At 40.0% G+C, this 19,203-nt stretch overlaps 1 protein-coding gene across 6 annotated transcripts in view; it reads right to left on the bottom strand.

Annotated features, from left to right (window-relative positions):
* Window positions 1–19,203, bottom strand: part of RASGRP3 (RAS guanyl releasing protein 3) — a 58,845-nt gene that overhangs the window by 35,417 nt on the left and 4,225 nt on the right. The window contains exon 1 of one of the 6 annotated variants that reach the window (XM_023923760.2): window positions 10,058–10,355. The exons of 3 other annotated variants lie outside the window; for them this stretch is intronic. The gene's annotated coding sequence lies outside the window, so the exon portion shown is untranslated. Of the gene's footprint in view, window positions 1–10,057; window positions 10,356–19,203 lie in introns of those variants that run through there. 2 more of the 6 variants (XM_023923757.2, XM_023923761.2) reach the window with 2 other exon arrangements.

Raw genomic sequence — 19,203 nt, forward strand, 5'->3', positions numbered from 1 at the left:
TAGATAGCATTTTGTTTAGCATTCTTTCTGTGAAACATAACCAAGATGATTTCAGAGACAATGTAACACCTCTACCACCACCACCCCCAGGTTTTCTCTCTTACAATTCACCTAAAATAATGGACAGCTTAATACATGGATTTATAAGAACAACAAATGTTACATTCCCAACTGCAATACTAGCTTTTTATGGAATTTGTTATCTACCATAGGTTTGTTCCATCCACTTCTATATTTGTTTCCTGTATTCGCTTTGTTGGTATTTGCCTCTGTAATTTTAACTCCAGCTAATAAATGGCAGTAAAATCTAAGCAGACATCCGTGGTTTGTTCCATATACTATGCTGATGACATCTTCCACTTCCTGTGGGTCAAGGCAGTAGAGTTGCCCAGAATGCATCAGGTTAAAAGGGAGAGCTAAGGAAGACTTCAGTTTGTTTTCAAAAGAAGGAAACCTCCCAGCCATACTTCTCAGTAGATTCGTCATGAAAATGATTTTGCTATTCCCAGTAAAGTCAAATTACCAATATCAGACATTTGATTAACATGTGTGACACCAGGGGATGCAGCTCTTCTGAGAATCTCTGGGCTTCAGACACATTAGAGATCTCCAGCACTGAGGGAGAGGACAGCAACAGCAGCAAGTTTCACACACTCTAACTTGATCTTTTTTCAGAAGCCAAGCAAGACACCATCAATACCTGTTGCAAGTTATACTACTGCCTGTAAGCCTTCCGAAAACTCTTGGAAATCATCTTTGCTGTTCACAGACTTGCACAAAGCATCTTTAAAGAGGAAGTCTGCTTTGTTAGCAGGGTTAAAATACATCTTATCGGCATATATTCACAACTGGTTACACTGTTACATGCCTATAATGACGCTGGTCCTGCCCAAGTGACAAACAATTCTTTTAGTTACTTTAAAAAAACATTTGGGGAAGTAATCAATCCTTCAGTTCTGAAGGACAACCCTCCCAAATATTTATTACCATATATCTGTTACAAAATATTTTAATATTTTATTATTGTTTACCTTAACCAGCTATGTTCTCTTCAAGACAAGCCAGAAAAATCACATTTATTAATTAGATTACTAAGAAATCTCTATCTGCCTAGACTTTTTCATATGTTCAGCTTGAAAATCTACCACAATGCTTGTTATATCTTACTTTTAACTATGCCAGAAGTTTATAGTAGTAGCATAATCCCTGGGTAGTGGCTTCTTTCAAGCTATTAAATATTCCAAGAGTTATGACAGCTTTAGAAGACAGCGCTGCTTTTAGTTTCACATAACTTTTCAATCAATTTTAAGGCAAAGAAGAGTCATAAGAGCATGTAACTTGTATTAAAATTCAGAAAGTTGGGTATCAAGTTCTTGTCTAATAGACCCATAGCTTCTAAACCAATTTTTTTCCCTTAGAAAAAGCTTTGTCACTCCATATCATTCTATAATTTCCAGTTGTTTCCCACTGTAGACTAACTAGTCATGGAACAGAACTTCCTGGGTCCCACACTGGGAGACAGCCACGCTGAAATGGTCTGTGCCACCCTTTGTAATGATGCCACAGGAATTGCAGACACGTACGGAGCTTCTCAAGCCCGCCAAGCTCTACAGGTTTGTGCTGGTCACACAAACAGTACAGATTATAGCTAAGTGTCCCAAAAACTAAAATTTTAAAACAGTCCCCCTCTTCCATTGGACATCTCTGCCTCTACGTTATATCAAGGTAAGACAAAATCATTATCTGCAGTCACAGATACCACTAGGGAGAATTCAACACCTCCTACTTACCTGGTATCATTTTCAGCAATGATGATCGTATTTTATCTCTCACTCTTTCTGGTTTCTGTCCCTTCCCAAACTGAAGAACAGCTGCAGTTACTGTACATCTACTAAAACCAAGGGTTTCACCTTGTGAAAAGGGAAGGTTAAATACATGTTCATTTTTTCTTCTTCAGTCCTGTAAACCCCTACATTCCCTCACATCTCTCCCCGTGAATTCACAATCCATACCTACCCTAGTGTGAGGAGTGGCCTCCCTGTGTAGTGAGAGCAGTTTTGCTGCTGACCTTTCCTCCTGTGACTACAGTCAAAACTTAGATTGGCTTCAGAAATGTCTCGACCACCTATTTTACAGCCTGGGAAGTACTTATCGGTGCAGTAAATTGAAGGCAGCAACTGGCAAAACAATAAAGGCAGGAAGAGGCTTTCAGAGACTTAAGTAATGGGAAACTGGATGTCTGAGATGGAGCAAGACAGAGTTAAAAGGACAGAGGGCAGGACAGAGCTTTGGCTGCTTTTGCTGGCTTGGCTGTTATGGTGCATTTGTAAGGAGATAATCCTTTGTTTCCCCTTTGATGAACATAGAAAATGGTTCACATGTAGCTGCTATTTCCCCACAGACCTGTTAATAGCCCCCACTCTAGGAGGGTGGCTGGACCAGTTGCCAATGGCCAGCAGCCCTTCTCAGTCCCTGGTGGTGGCTGCCATTCCTTGGAGAGCCGCTGCTCTTTAGGGAGAGGCTGCAGATGAAGGTGGCACGCTAGGAAACGGTGACAGACACGCACGGCGCAGGCAGACCTTGGAAATGGTGCAGATTGCAGTCTCCTGCACACTCACACCAAGCAGGGACACCTGGCCTGGGTTCAGCTATGGTTTCACAGCTGCAGAAGTCACCAGCGCCTCACGACTCACAGGCAAGCAGGCCTGCAGCAGGCTGGTGGAGTGAAAACACAGCCCGGAGATCAGGAGAGAGCCAGCGTCTTTCTTTTGGGAATTCTGTCAGCAGATGCTGGACATCTAAATACGTAAGCAGCTTCTCACCTCTAGTTATTACTGAGTTTCCCTTGGGAAGATGGGTGAACAATGGCAGTTTCAGATTTCCAAATGATGCAAAGGGAACATTTTAAGCACGGGCACAGAGTGCTTCTTGGGCCAGAGCTTTTTTTAAATACCAAGCCTCCAACAGAGAAGAGCAGTAAAGAGATTATTGGCTGGTTTTAGTGTGTCTGACTAGATTTTGTACTTTTTTTTCAGAGGTAACAAAGCAACTATCAGTGGGCTGGCTAAACTTTGCTTCCTCACAAAGCAATCTACTAAGAAACATGCACTGGTTAGTACAAACAAGAAGAAACAGCAAACCTCTAAAACTGTTTATGATACAAGAAGTCTACAGAGTACAGGATATGAGAACAGTGTCACCACAGTCCCTATATTCCTATATCCAAGCTCTTGGACCAGAGTGAGCTTTATTAATAACCACATACCTTCCTAACAATAAGACAGCTTACAGCCAACAAGTTAAATGCCTTCTTTAAAAAGAGAGTAATGTAAGAGTGTGCTGTATATAAAAATATACAGAACAGCAAGACAACTTGAAAAAGGGGAAGGAGCGGCGTAAAAGCAAAATATCAAAGGAAAAAGAGGAAAAGCATCTTACAGTTCCTGCTTTAATAAGTAATACTTCAAACAAACAACTTTGATATTTATTTTGCTAGTATTATTTTGGCAGTGATATATTTATTGTATGAAAGAATATGTAACACAGGATTGCAGCTACACAAATATCCCACTTCCACAGCCACAGAACACACTACTGCCATAGGACTTCAGAAAAACAAACCTAACCAAAACCCCTTGGTTAAGTTTGCAAAGCTCATATGTTAAGATACAACACTGTAATTACTTAAAGCTCGTGTATGCTAAAGGATTCACCATTATTTGAAAAGCAACAAGACAAGAGCAGTTGCTGTAGCTGTAACAGCTGAGAATCACATACTGCAACCAGTGCACTTTTGGCACGATAGATAAAACCCTGCCAGTTAATTGGTAGTGTAACATCTTTGCAGTGACCAGTTCAGACCATCCCAAGCAACTTGAAAGATACTTCTTGAATTAATCCAAACCTGATTTTTTTGAATTCATAGATATACCCATAACTCTTTACTTCTTAGCATATAATTATCAAATTTAAGAACCTTATCAGGATTTCCTTACAGATCTGCTGAACTCCAGTAATTCTAAAAAAAAAATAAATATCAAAATCCTGTGGCTATATAGTAAAGTTAATATCAAGCGAAAAATGTGGTCAAGCAAGGGGAAGAAATTAAAGCGTGAAGGGGTTGGGAAGATCTTGATTTAAAAGCTGATTTAGAGGCTTAAGGACTTGTTTTTCTTTCTGCAGTATTTAGAATTGAAAGAGTGGCTGCTATTGCAGTCGGGTTTTCAAAACAGCTCAGTCCTTTTCAAGCTTACAGGAGTAAACTGTATTTCTATAAGCACTAGTATACCAGATAACCATGCTCAAGTCAAATTTTATACCAATTTCTAATTCAATATCATTAAATCAGTTCAAGTATTCAAAAAGGAGGCGATTCTGAAACAAAGACATGAAGCAAACTTAAGATATGGTAATCTGAAAGCCACATCTCTTATTTTAGTTCTGCAGTATGAGCTGAGAACCAGATCCAAGAGAAGGATTAAGAGCCCAAATCTTGGCTCCCTTTTACTTCTACGACCTGACTCCAGGGGTATGTTTCTCAGCCTGGTCTCTCACTTCTCACCTCCTCACCCCAGAAGGTGACTGTCTAGAGCTTGTAACCTCTTCCTGCACTTTTGATATTAAAGTCTGAGCCAGTTACATCAAGAAGCTCCCTACATAGGTCACTCCTAAATCCTGTTGGGATCTGTACACACAAAAATCCTCTGCCTTGTCTGTGTTAAGCATCCTTTAGTCACACCTAATGTGTCAATCCCACACAACATAGGTGCAGCCATGATGCCCAAATTCCTTTTCCAAGAGCTCTGAAGACTCCTTAAAGTTATGAAGGATTGCAGATCTCACGCTCTCTTGGCTGAGACTGCAGAGGAGATTCACCATCCTCAGAACCTCAGTGTAATTCCATACTGCATGAAATAATGACATTTCTTTGGTCTGGAGGAATCAAGCAAGCAAGAGTGTGACTGTGTAATTTAAGGGGAAGAGCACTCACTCAAGAAGAGAGGAAAAAATGTGAATTCAAGTTCCTGCCCCAATCCCTACTTAAGATAAAAATATACAGACAGTCATTAGGGCAGGGCCTGGAAACCAAGAGTTTTAGGAAGGGTGGCAGCTGTTCCAGGAAGTATGTGATCATGAATTCAGCAAAGCAGAACATGAGTAAGCAAGCTAAAGCAGGCAAGACATCTTTAGTGGAGGAGATTATTATTAGTCTTTTAAGGAAGCTATTTTATGAACAGCGTGATAAGGCTGGAATGTCATGGCTATTCCGATTTGGAGGACAAAAATCACTATATATCCAGATAGTGAGTTGACTCAAGCCCTAATTCAGCAAACTTTTTCTGATGTAATTTTCCCTACTGGTAATCAATTATGTATTTGCATAAACTGGGGGTTTTTTACTTCCCACTAGCAACACCAGAAATTTCCAAATAAGCTCTGGGCTCTAACAGTGTGTTGCTGTGAAACAATTTACCATGTGTGCCACACGAACCTGCACCAAGATTATGGATTGGGTGGACCTAAGTGAATTATGGGTCATGAATAGAAGCCTATCTGTACTAATGCCACTTCAGATTAAGGAAATTCAACTTGTTGAGACAAGAGTTTAAGCTGGAGAAATGTTCATCTTTCTAAAGAACATGAACAAGAAAACAGCATTACAACAAAGAATATATGAACCTTTGGTCATGTATCAAAGTCAGCCTTATCAACATGTTTAGCAGGCATGCAAATACCCCCCATGCAAGCCATATTCAGTCTATTTGACCGTATCATGTATGACTTACTTAAATTCCAGTCTCTAAGACTGATTTCTATGTTGAAAATCTTCAACCTGTTTCAGGCATGGGGAGTATAATATACTTCAGAAAAAATGGAAAATCCTTATTCACCTCAGAGATCCTGTTCCTGCACGTACCTGCACTCCAGGCCCCTTGAACAAGCTCATCACTGCTCTGAGTGGAACAGGTTTCCATAGAAGGGGTTGAAAAGAGAGGAGTGGAAGGACTTGTATATGGAAATGTATCAATATATATAACACGTAATATCAATATATCAGCTAATGTACATTAAGCTTGGGATGACTTTTGTGGTAGTCCAAAGCAGACATACTGCAGACTCACTATTATTAAATTTGTGTTAATTCAAGATGATACAGTTATTTTCTCTTTGCAGGAACTAAATATATGAGCTATCTGAACAAGAATAGCTCAGATCTCACTAATTTAACATGTATTATTATGCTTGGCAGGTTCTCAAGATCCTGAAGCCCACTCCCCTTGCCCAAGAAACCCCAGATCATTAGTACGGAGCATATGCATAGATCACAGGTGGGAGAGTACTCTGCAGAGAGAGTAAAACCATTTCACTTATTTGAATGTGGTCAAGGGGAGCAGTTGTTCAGAGAAGTGAGACAGCAGATGGCCACCAAAACAACCAGAGTACTTCTCAGGGGTAATTGTATTTTCTGCTGAGCTGTAAACATCAGCCCTGTGGGTATTTCCAAGCACCCACACGCTGAGCCTGGCCTCATACACACTTACAGGTTGGCTGAGCTTTCTGATGGGATCTCTCATGATCAGCTGAGCAAATACCTATGTATTTGCAGGATTAGTCTTTGTAGCTGAACTGGACTCGCCAAATCTGTTTCTGTTGATATTGCTGGTGCTTGTAGCTGACAATCTTTTACATTCATTACCAGAGAAAAGTCCCCCCACCCAGCCCTGTCACAACACCTCTGTTCTGGTGGTCAGGTGGTTTTTAGATATGTTACACCAATAAGAAAACCTATTATTGAAAAAGTACTATTTCACTGGCTATTCACATTGAATGGAAAAAACACAGAGAAAAGCAATGAAGAGCAAAAACCAGAGGACCTGAGAATTTGTTTCAGGCTTTTGATTCAAACTCTGAAGTATAAAACCTTGCTTTTTATGACTTGTAAGAAAAGGCCAGCATGAAAACAAATTTATCAAATTCAGCAGTAAAAAAGTGAATATACCATAAATATGTTAAAATAAAACACTTAGAGCAAGATGTTTAGAGTACCTGTACAAATGTACTGTAGCCAGGCCTAGGTAGCTTAGGAAAAAAAGAAAAGGACACAAGTGCCCTTACAGTATTTTTAAAAGCAGTTTCCTCTCTTTATTCGGGAATATCCTGGGAGTGGCTCCTTGGTACAATGGCATTTTCAACTAGAGAGAGGGGCTAGCACAACTGCAGTTGCTCCTCAGCTAGATGTTTTGATATAGAGCAGAAATATACCCATCCAGAGAAATGCCAGGCTGCCCTGACCATTTCCTCGGAGGAAAAGATTAAACAGGAACTTTATGACACTCTCACTGACAAGGGTCACTCTCAATGACTGAGCTTCTGCACAGGGACAGCAATATCCCCACTGTTACCCAATATCCTGTACAATGTAATAAAAAAAATCCAGGATGAACTTTCAGTTATATATTGGACTTTCTTGAGATGCATCAAGGGGAAACGCAAGGGCAGAGCACTTCCCTAAACAAAGAATGCTGGAATTTAATTAATGTGCATCATGTCTATGCAGACCTGACTTGAATTACATGATCATAATGGGGGTGTATATTCAAGAAGCTGAGCATTACTTTTTATGAGATCAGGATATTATAAAATAATATAAAAAGGTGGTTCAGAGGTTGTGTTTTCTGCTCAAGTGAAAAATCAGTGCGTGCCCCAGTGGTGTTCCAGGACTGGTGTTGCAGTGACAGATATTGCAGTTTGAATTAATGAGAAAAGCCAAAAGGTGAGGCAGCCTGAAGACTGCACTTATTTCTCAAAGTACACTGTCTGTGTTTAACAGTAAATATTCTTACCAAAATGAGTTTGTGATAAGGATTGAAACAATTCTACTCTTGAGAATCTTGTGATGTTGATCAAGTTTTCTTCATTTTGTTGATAGAGAATTTAAAAGTCTAGTCATGAATCTTGAATTTAATTCAGAATCAGATACAGTAATGACAGCTGGAAGCTGTAAATAAAGCAGGGGTTTTTATCTTAAACTTTGCAGATCCAAGTGATGAGTTATTCTCCTTGATTGTAAATTACCTTTACAACCAATGGTAAAGAGGCACAAAACCGAGCTCTCCCACCACACTTCTTTGATACAATTCAGTTACCACTGTAACAAAGGTGTTTTTAGGCATTATAACCTGAAGGCAAGCTCAGTACTGCGGTTATCTGATGTTTACTTTGTAATCATCATTTTGTCTCTTTTATATTACACTTAATTCCCAGCGCAGCCAGAGAATCAATCAGCTCTGAGAGAGGCACCTACAGCTGGCTCACAGCCCAGCTGGTGCAGAGCCATTTGGCTTTGCATCAGCCTTCTGCACCAACACTGGCTCAGAGGCTGTGGAGAAGCAGGGACCAAAAAGTTACAGCAGGTATGGACTGAGCTCATATCTGTTTTTTGGAGGATTTGAGGTTGAACTTAGGTTTACAACAAGGTCCTTCAACAGTCCTGCACAGTTTGGTTAATAGAGAGCACTCATTAAAATTACAAAGTACAGTGTCTGGAAACAAGCACACCGTGGCATAATCTTACTCAAAAAGCAGAATTCCTACAGTTCTGAAGGAAAAGAAACTTATTCAGGGATCAAAGTAAAAAGTGACAGGAAACAAGTTATGCTCCCTGCCCCACATGGAATGGAGATGTGGACAGGCTGGAGGGGCCCCATTGCAGCCTTATTGCAGCCCACTGCAGGCACCAGGGGCTCCGGACACAGTGCCAGGTACCTCAGGACCTGGGGACCTGCTCTGTTAATGGTGTTCCACAGTAGCCCTGTGGGAGGGCTGCAGGGTGCTGAGAGTTCTTCAGCTCTTGGTTCAAAGGCAGTCTATCCCTGGAGACACAAACAGGCAGGAAGCCACACAGACTTCTGGTTTTGTGAACAATTGAAACCGATTGACGTTTTCCTACAAAATTTCCAAATAACTGTCAAAATCATAAACTATGGTTTAAAAGAAAAGTCTTCAAAGATAAATGATGCCTCACTTTCTTACAAAAGAAATCTTTGAAAAGCTTATTTTCCCCACCTTTAAAGGGGAGACTGCATGCTACCTATCAGTGTTTACTCTTAGACCTTCCTCAACAGGACCCCACTGCTCTGTCTGTCCCTCTTTAACCTTCCTCAGAGCACCTTAGTCTTATCACATATCAAGATCCATCACTCATTCACCTGTTCCTGTTCCTCCTAAGTCTTCCTCCAAAGAAACCTGATTCATCTCTATGTAAATAATTGATCAAAAGTTCCTTTTTATGTATCCTACACTCTGGTTTTAAAAGAAAACTTCAGACTGTAAGAGACAAAAATTATCAGACAGGGACATCAATCATTCATGAAGTAAAACCACAAAACATACAAGTACCCAAAAAAAAATTGAATTAAAAACTTGGAGATATTTAGGAGACTCCTTCCCTGTTTTTTAGGGAGGATTATTTTGATCTTCAAAATACAATTATGCATTATTATTATTCAGAATGGCTCAAGATTATCTTAATCAGTACATCTTCAGTCTTCCTGCATTTCTTCTACCTTTTCCTTTCAAAAAAATCTCTGCATTAACCCCAGGAAGTAACCAGTCACAAGCAATTTTTTTCAGATTGATCACACTGTTTTGAGGGATTACCTCTGTCAATTCCTTACCCTAGTGCTTTTAAGGCAAACACTGACATTTCTCTATACTCAGGTTGCATCACTACCTATTGACTAGCTCTACAGAGAAAGGAAAATTCAGTCATCATAAACAGCCTCCTCACTCCATCATCTGAATAAATAAGCACCATATCCCCTTCCTGGCTAGCATGAGGGCAGAACACCGTACCTTGTTCCCGCAAGACCAAAAACAATGCTGTTAATCACAGGTCAGAAAAATACAGGCAATCTGAGCATGAATGACTGCTTATCAATGAAGTTTCAAAAATATGTTTCACTCTTTCAAGTATTTTTATGAAAGGTCTAGGATGAAAATGGGAAAACAGTGACAGTTTAGGAAAAAAAAATCAAAAACAGGGAAAATCACTTACTGTACTTGGTTCTGCAGAGGTATTCAACACAAACATCACCCTTCCTTGTCCAGCTGCCAAGTGCTAAAGCATGAAATGAGCAGCTGTTTCCTTCAAGCTGGGGCTGTGTGTCTTAACTAGTCACATGCCCCTCCTGATAAATCTCGCTGCCGTGCCAGGAGGTTAGAATCTGAAGATCATTATTCCCCCTATTAGAAAATCCTTTTCATAATAACAGCCTTTGCTAAAGCGTTTGACTGGAACGCGGCGCTATGTGCTCCATAACTTCTGGTTTTTTGTCGGTAGTTCTTTTTTTAATGACTAACACCAAAAAGCAGATAAGCCTTAATCGACAGTAGGGGCAGCACAAGTGGAAAGTTAAACACGTCCCCGTTGATCGCTTCAGGTTTTTTTCTGACTGCAGACTTTGCTGTGTTTTAACACAGGAATTTAAACAGGAACAGGAAAATTTAAAATACTGTTGTGTTCCTAGTGTCTTTAACACCAGGGCACTCCAGTGATCATGCAAAATACATGAACAACCCCACTTTTGGGGATTAGCTCTTCTTAAGAAGAACAAGTATTAATACTGGAGATCATTTTAATTTTGGCACCTGGCATTTTTACTTCATGGATTATGTGTTTCATAATATGTTTGCCAGATATTGTATAGTCAGACTGAGACAGACCCTTTGAGGTGAGGACTATCAGTCTAAACAGAGAGAGCGAAAAAAATGCATCCTTATCCCCATGTTCCCAGATGTAGGACAAATGAAGGAGAAATGCTGAAGTCAAGAAAGGGTTTTGATGGAATTTTCCGGGTGATATGTAGTCACACATCACTGAAATTCAACTGAGACTTTACACTTAATTTCCTTTAGCTTGGTCACTCATTTAAAGATATTTAAGTATTTGAGACAAAGGTGTACAGTCAATGGTATTTTGAGGGTGAGGTTCAAATTTCTGAATTTCTGAAATGCCCATCCCATGTACAGGATACGCTGAAACCCTGGTGGTACTGCAAATTAGCGAGACTGAAAGGACACGGGGAATTGCCAGACCCCACTACAGGACGTGGTAATGCTATTTTGATGTTTGGTAAGCAATCCAGATCCTGCAAGACAGCATGGTCTCATTGGATTACAAAGGGCATTATAGGGCATTTTTCTGGAATATAAACTACACCCATAGATAGTGCTGCAACTGAGATTTACACAAATTAAAGGGATTTCTCAGAGCCAGGTGCCTGCTTTAAAAGTTGTCAGAATAGTATAGCATATCTAGCTGGCACATTTGTCAGAATCCAATGAAAGCCAGCAAACCCCTGAAGTCTGCAGTGACAAAGGGTAACTCGGGTTGCTTCCTTTGACCTTACCCAGCTCTTCATATTATATAAACCAGCACATGGTTACAAAACCATGCAGCCACCAGCGCTGCCAGCATAGCCTGGAGCAGGGAAGAAGCCCTTGTGCTAATTACCCACGCCTGCCTTTGTGAGCTTCTCCTGTTCCTCGGGACTCTGGGAAAACAAGTTTTCAGAGGACAAACTCCTGCCTTGAAGGAGCTCTCTCAGCCCGGCCGGGCATGGGTGCATCCAGCTGTGGGGAGGCTTTAGTCCCAGCCTGGGGGGCCAAGGAGCCCTGGGGTTGGGGTTCCTGCTCAAAGGGCTTGAGCTCTGCATGTGGCCTGGCCTCCTCTTGGCCTGAGCGAGAGGCAGAGGGAGGAGGAAGGCCTGGGAAGCAGGGAATGTTTGCTGCAGGTGTGTCCTGATGCACAGTCAAGCTGGGCAGCACCTCAACAAGCTGCTCCTCATGTCGTCTGGGAAAACTCCAAGAGATGATCCCAGGGCATGGGGCTCTGTGACCCAGGGGCCTGCACAGCTGCTGAGGAGGCTTTAGAAAAGGAGGTTGTAAAATCTATGAATTTAAAAATGAGAAATAAGCCCATGAGGAATGAGTTCATTTAAATTTAGGCCAGTGGAGGAATGGCAATTTCAAAAAGGGAGCGAGAGCTGCCCTGGCAGAACTGAGTTGGAAGTTCCAGCAGAGCCTGGCCATGGGTGACAGACCTGGCTGTAAACACCTGGCCTTGCTCAGAGAAAGGAGAAGGCACTCACTGGGCTTTAAGGCACCACTCATTGACCAAATGAGTTATCCTTGATAAATGCTATTTCATTTCCCCTAAAACACACTAAGATCAAGGGTACCAGAACTTTACGTGCAGCTTTGAAATTACTCCTGAATTTCTTTACAAATTTGTAGAAAATTACTCCCTGTTGATACTGAAGAAAACATGACTGAAATGTGTTCCAAAATAATCTATTTGACCATAAATATAATTTTTATTATTTTGTCCATTTCTCTGATTATGCAATATCAACTGCACTCTTTTACATTTATCAGCAACTGCTAATATAATTGATTAAATACTGGTGGTACCTGTGCCATTTGAAATAGCACAGAGTACAATGCCATCACTCTGCACTGAATAGCTGTCTGTATTTGGTAGTCATGCTCCACATAGGAACATAATTTGATGATAATGACTGAATGGCAATATTCCACAAACAAGTTTGGATACACTTCCTAAAAAGAAAAGTAGCCTTTGTACTTTCTGAAATTAGTAGACAAATAAACTAATTTTTATGGTTCTGTAAATACTGCTGTAAACTGTGGTTTATGTGGGAAAAATAATATCTGTCCTCATTCTAGACAGACAATTTTAAGTTATTATGAAACAGAACAGAGAAATAATTTGGGTGCAATTCCTGAAAATAAAGGTCTTAAAAATTTTGTGGAGGTTTTCCTTTTTTTCTATTCTTTCCTGTTTTTTAAAAGAAATACCAACATAGAAAAGAAGACCAGGTAGTTAATGCAGCTGAAAAAATTAAGTGTTGTGTTCTTACTTCTATCAGCATTTAAAATATGACAAAAGCTTTGCTGTGTGGAACACAACAGTATTCTACCTTCTCTTTCTGTTGAGAAAACAAATGAAGACTGGATTGAAAAGAGTGCATTTCTTTCTCTATGGACATTCATTTGTGAATAGGACACGATGATCCTTGTGGGTTCCTTACAACTCAAAAGGTTCTATGATTAATGCCTCAAATAAAAACTAAGAGATGAACACACATTTCTCAGTCACGCTGAAATGGGACATGAGAAATACTGAAAAGTAGCAACAGAAAATAAGTACAGTTAGCACTGAAGTGTGATAGGGATGTGTGCATGTAAATAAAATTTTTAATGTCACATAGTATGGATAGCTTTTAGAATAGCCCCAAGGAGCTAAAGAACAGAACAGTTGTCCATTTTGGTTTGGGTTGAGATCAGGAGATTTTTGCTTTTATTGATGCTGAATAAATTGATCCAGAGCCTCTCCTTATTGTAGGAGAGACTTTATTTCATGGCTTCTTTTAAACTGTTGTTTCTCTTATTTATTTATTTTTTGGTTTTTTTAGATGCATTTAGCCATGTCTTGCTTATGTGTCCTTTAATGAACTGTAGGTATTTTAATTTAGAAATTGATCACTAACAGAGAGCTGATCTTAAAAACAATGCTTTGAGACTGTGCAGAATTTTGAACTATTGAGTTATTTTCTGCATATGGCAGTTATGGACATCTGTTTCGTGGGTTGCTTGAAAATGTCTCTTTTCTGTTAGCATGTTCTTCTGGAATTTATGGAACAGGATGTAAGACTCTCAGTGGACACAGATGTCAGTGTCAACTGCAAGTCTGTGTTGCTACGTTTGCTTCCTAAATGGCTGCACTGCTATTTGACTTTGGCCTTTTAGAACATATGGAACTCAAACCTAACAGACAAACTGCCTGGTTTGCTGGTCTACCTTGTCACTGTCGGACACAAAATTATTCACACTGATGCAGCTCAGAGTGTGATGAAAGAAGAAGGAAGTTTATTTTGTTCTTTCAGTATTTATGGGTTTCCGACCACGACCAGGGATTGGATAGTCAGGTTACCACCTTCCCAACCACACTGGCTGTGAGAGACATCCATCAAAAGGCATGTCTTTAATGGAATGTATAAACACCTATGTTTATAGTTACTTTCCTGGGAAAGTGGCTAGAAATTATGAAAACAATATCGAAAGGCCTGATTCTCAGGGTGACAGTACCTCACTGCCCCAGATACTATATAGCCTTCACTATCAGCTGAAGTGAATGAAAACAGACCATGGAAGCCTTCACCAGGCAGGATGCTTTATAAATACCTAAGTGCTTTTAAAGGGGCTGCTATAAATAGTCCAGCAGCTCTTACACAGAGCTTCCAGCTAAAGGACGTATGAGGGGCACAACAGATAGGAAATTTTGCTGAAAATATAGCATATAAGGCTCTCAACCTTACATTACATTGAATCAGTTTTAAACATTTATGGGCTACATTACACCCCTAGCAGTCTAAGTCAGTTCCAGGTCCCTCAGTGTAATGCTCTAGGGGGCACAGGAGTACTGCAAATGCCCAGTGCAGCTCCCCTTCTGTGCCCAAGGGTGCACCCAGTAGTCACATTGCCTCTAAGAGAGTAAGAGCTGAGAGGATAAGTTATCAAATTGGGGCATCCCTGGATATGACCCTTGAAATCAGTCCTTCCTTTATAACATTAATTAAATGTCATAAGGTGAGCTCAGAGCAATGCTTAGAGTCAAGGCTGCTGGCTGATTTTCACTGGAAAACAGTGCCCTTCAGTAATTTAAGTATATGAGAACATAATAATTTAAATGGATTCTGTACCCATCTGAAATTTAGAGTTTGTGAATTAAACTAAAATATCCAATAATTCTATCGTCAGAAATTATGGATGGAAAAAATTGTCAAGGTCCATTAAACATTTCTTTCAAGCTGAAAAACAGCAATAGTTCTAGTCAATGAAATACAGACCTGCTTTTTGACAGCTCAGTTGCACCATGGCAGGAAGTGGGGGATTTTTATTTTTATTTTTTACCTAGTAAACATTCAACCCAGCTATAAGCTTCTGACAAAGGTTTTCACTTGTTACAGTGACTCCTGAATTCTCTGGGAATTAAGCCATTCTGCCAGTAGTCTGTGCCCTCAGTGCTTCCCATGCCATGTTCCAGAGGGGCTCTGGCTTGTCCTCTAGGTGGTCTTCCCACCACTTTTGGATGGCTCTTAGTTTTCTCCTAAGCACTTGGTTTGCTTAGTGGAAAACCCAGAAGTAGTATGCCTGGAATGGAAGGGATAGGAGAGAGAACAGGACGGGACGGGATGGGAAGGAACGGAACAGAAAGAACAGAACAGAACAGAACAGAATAGAATAGAATAGAATAGAATAGAATAGAATAGAATAGAATAGAATAGAATAGAATAGAATAGAATAGAATAGAATAGAATAGAATAGAATAGAATAGAATAGAATAGAATAGAATAGAATAGAATAGAATAGAATAGAATAATTCAGTTTGAAGGGACCTGTGAGGATGAACGTCATCCAACCATGAAGCACAGACCTACAAGAGTAAAGGAGAGAGGATCCAGGAGGTGGAGATGGGAGGTGGAAGGATCAAGCTTACTGATAAATGTGCAAGGCAACCTTTTCTCTCATGTACAGTACTAGTGGGACCCCCTCTCCTTTTTCTTCTTTCCTCCTCTTGATGTCCAGCTTGGAATCTGTGTGCTGGTTTGTGGAAATGCTGTGCACTCACAGCTGCAGGTTAATGTAGGGAGATACTAGATTTTAGGGATTAAAAATCTGATTAATGAAAAATGACAAATGAAAAATTTGGGATGGTCTTATTTTTTCTGTATCTTCAGTTCTCAGATTTAGAAAGGTGATGACAATGACTGATAGGATGAATGAAAACCTCAAACCTACTCAAACAAAAAAATCCCCATCCACAAGACAACCCTTATCACACTTATTCCTGCCTTTCCAAAGCCCACAGTATTCACAGAGAGCCTGGAGACTTATACACATGTGTAAGAAATTTTAATTATTAAAATGGTTACTATTATTGTAAGAACCCTGTTCTTTATTTCCAGTTCCCTTTACTTGGTTTTGTTTCACCTTGAAGTACAGAGGTGGAATGAGAAATATGGGTTGTTCTGTACTGTGAATGCTAATGCATGCTGCCTTCTCCCTTGCTAAGAGGGTGGAATTGTGCCATGCCGTGATAGCAGGCACTAAGGACAGCTTCTGCAGCAGTGACAATATATCCATGATTACCAAAAAACCCAAAAAACCAAAGCAACAAAAGCTCTTCATTGTCTATCATCAACTACATTGAATAGTTCTATTCCACAGGGTGGATATGCTCATTTCAGAAACAGAGCCTGAAGAGGTGTTCCAGTAATTCTAGGCTTAGATACAGTAGCTCAGAAGCACATCTGTCACAAAGGTTTGTTTTGTTTTGTTTTTTCCAATACTGTCTAGATTGAAGATTTCTAAACAGATGTGTGCATTTGGAAGAGATTTGTTCTTTAAGTTTCTCCAGCCATCCTCATTGTGAGTGATGTGCTGAAGAAGGATGGAGCATTGCTGTAATGTTGAATTTACAGCAGCTCTCAGTTTTTGTTGTCTTTTCTGCATCTGGTAAGTTTGAGCTAATCAGTAGTTCCTCTACCAATTTAAAATCTCCAGTAAATACAGAGTTTTTTCCACACTTGGTGCAAACGAATACAAGAGACCAAGAGTATGACATTAAGGGTTTTTTCCTGAGTTCTTCATGATATCTTCTCTCAGACTTTAAATGAAATTATAGTTGCACAGAAGTTTTCAATTCAGTGAACATTGAAATGTTTTAGCAAAAGTACCTAGATTTCTGCATTTTACTTGTCTCTCCTATTGCAAGTTCAACTGCTGTCAGCTTTGTCTTGTATAGATAATTTCTGAGAATGATTTTCACTCAAATTTTACAGCAGAGAATGTTATCTGCCAAATTTGTACTACACATGAATAGTGAAAAATGTTTTTTTCACTCTATAAATTTTGATAGACATGTTGTCAGCACTGATGTCACAGTGGTTCATGGTTTGGTAAGTCAGTCTTTCCTCAGTGACGCAGCACAGGCTGGTACTGAGTGTCTAGTAACAACTTGGAGCACTGGTTTCCACTTTGCAAGTCCATTTGCATTGACATTACAAGAGTGGAAACAATGGAGTCTAGTAACAGACACAGAAAAGAGCAAGAAACTAAGCCTATTTCCTTCTTCTCTCTAGAAAAAACCCTGAGCACTTCTTAAGTGTTTCTGTCAAAATACTAAAAATTAATGCACTGCTTGCTTATGAGCAGTAACATTTTTATGCCCTATAAAAGGAGGCATGGATCACAAATGCCTGCTCGGATAGAACTGTCAGGCAGGATCTCCACTTAGTCCAACATACAGCATGTTTATCTGTCAGACTGTTAACCAGCAGCCTGAAATTTGCTGCAAATGTCTCAGGGTTCATGCTCCCAGCTCACCCTGAGATGAGTGAATTCACATCCATCTGTGCCTTCCTACTATGCATGAAGTATTCAGTGGAAAGACAAGAGAGAGACTATTGCTTCCATGCTCCTTAGCTGAGAGGAGATTTGCTTATTATAGTCACAACACTTAATATTTTGTATGACAGAGCCCCTTGGGGCCAAGGTCTCTATATATAACTGCTGGATTTATTACACTTGTTTTACTCTGGGCCCCTCTCTGTTGTTAGTTCTAGTTCCTTTTCTTTTAGTGGTATGAAGACATTATCCTCCTCTTTTATGTTTTTACTCTTTTTAATTATTGCTTAAGACAATTACCTCTAATAGAAGATATTTGAATGAATAGAACTATATTAGAGTGACGTGCTGGGTCCAGAATTCCACGTAGGCTGTGTTCCAGTATCACACCACAGCATTATATGAAGGCAGTATGAAAGTTCTTTCTTTTAAGAGAGAAAAAGGAGACTATCCATGACTGGGAGGAATGTCAAGCAGCATGGAAAAATTCAGCATTAATCCACTTCTCTCCCTTGCCTGTTCCCATTTATGAAGTTACCAAGCATATTTTGTAGTTCAATTGAGATTGAGTTTCGTTTTCCTTTTCCCTTTACTAATGAGCTCATCTTTGAAGATTTATCTTTGTCTCCAGCCTTCCAAGATAATTCTGGTACAGTAATAATCCAAAATAACAATGGAATACAATGCTGGAACACTATGCTAGAAAAATAAGGTGTGTTAGAATATAAAGGATTCTAAGAATGCTGAGCTGTCTAAACAGAGATGTTGGTACACATTCATTTTTGTTCTTTCTAACTCAAGTGAATTACAGCTCTATAATGCAAACAGTCATTAATCAATTAGTGAGACAATGCCAGACCTGTCAGCTTGACTTTAAATTCCTTTGTCCAGCCCTGCCAACAGAGTTATTTGGTACTTGGTTGGACTGTGATGGCAGAGCAGACTGCACACAATGCTCTGTGTCACACCACAACTGCTCTGGCTGTTCTCTGCATTTCTGCTATCCTGACCAAGTGGCACAACATCATTACAGTACTGGCAGGAGGGTGGCCACCTGGCATTTTCATTTTCCTGGGGCTGTGTGGTGCTGCACTAAAGAGCCCTTAGAGGAGGGCTGTGTTTCCACTGTGCAGTTGTTTGAGTCCACAGGGTCTGTTGGGGATCGTTGTGATAAATGAGTCTGCAACCATTAATACACAGGGGGTTGGGAAGGGACAATTCAGAGATGGCATCCAGTGTAGAAATGAGAGCAAACTGCTGCAGTGAGTTTAGAGAAGAGAGGAAGACTGAATCTATGTCTACATAAGTGTCCTCGTTTAGTCACCCCAGGACAACAAGGTAGAGTGTTTGTCATTTCCCCCTGCTGCCAAAAGCTGGAACAAGCTTCCCCTAGGTACACCTTTGCTTCCCAGAAAGTATTATACTAAGTAACAAGGAGAGTTCCAGCCCTGAAACTCAGAATAAATATGAAGAAGATAAAGACAAAAATACTTCTCAAAGCCAACTCTTTATTTTTTGTGGTAACCCAAGACATGAAGACACCTGCATGGTTATTGACAAGGTGGACTTGTACTCCAAGCCTTTCTTATTCCCCCTATTTATTTATTTATTTTTTTTTTTTTGTACCATATATTGTACATATCCCTCAACATCACTCTGCTGCTGCTGTGTGTTCATGCAGCAGAAAGCCACTGCTACTAATCCTTGGAAAGG

The sequence above is a fragment of the Cyanistes caeruleus genome, chromosome 2 (genome assembly GCF_971803275.1).
Source record: "Cyanistes caeruleus chromosome 2, bCyaCae1.hap1.1, whole genome shotgun sequence".
NCBI classification, from domain to species: domain Eukaryota; kingdom Metazoa; phylum Chordata; class Aves; order Passeriformes; family Paridae; genus Cyanistes; species Cyanistes caeruleus.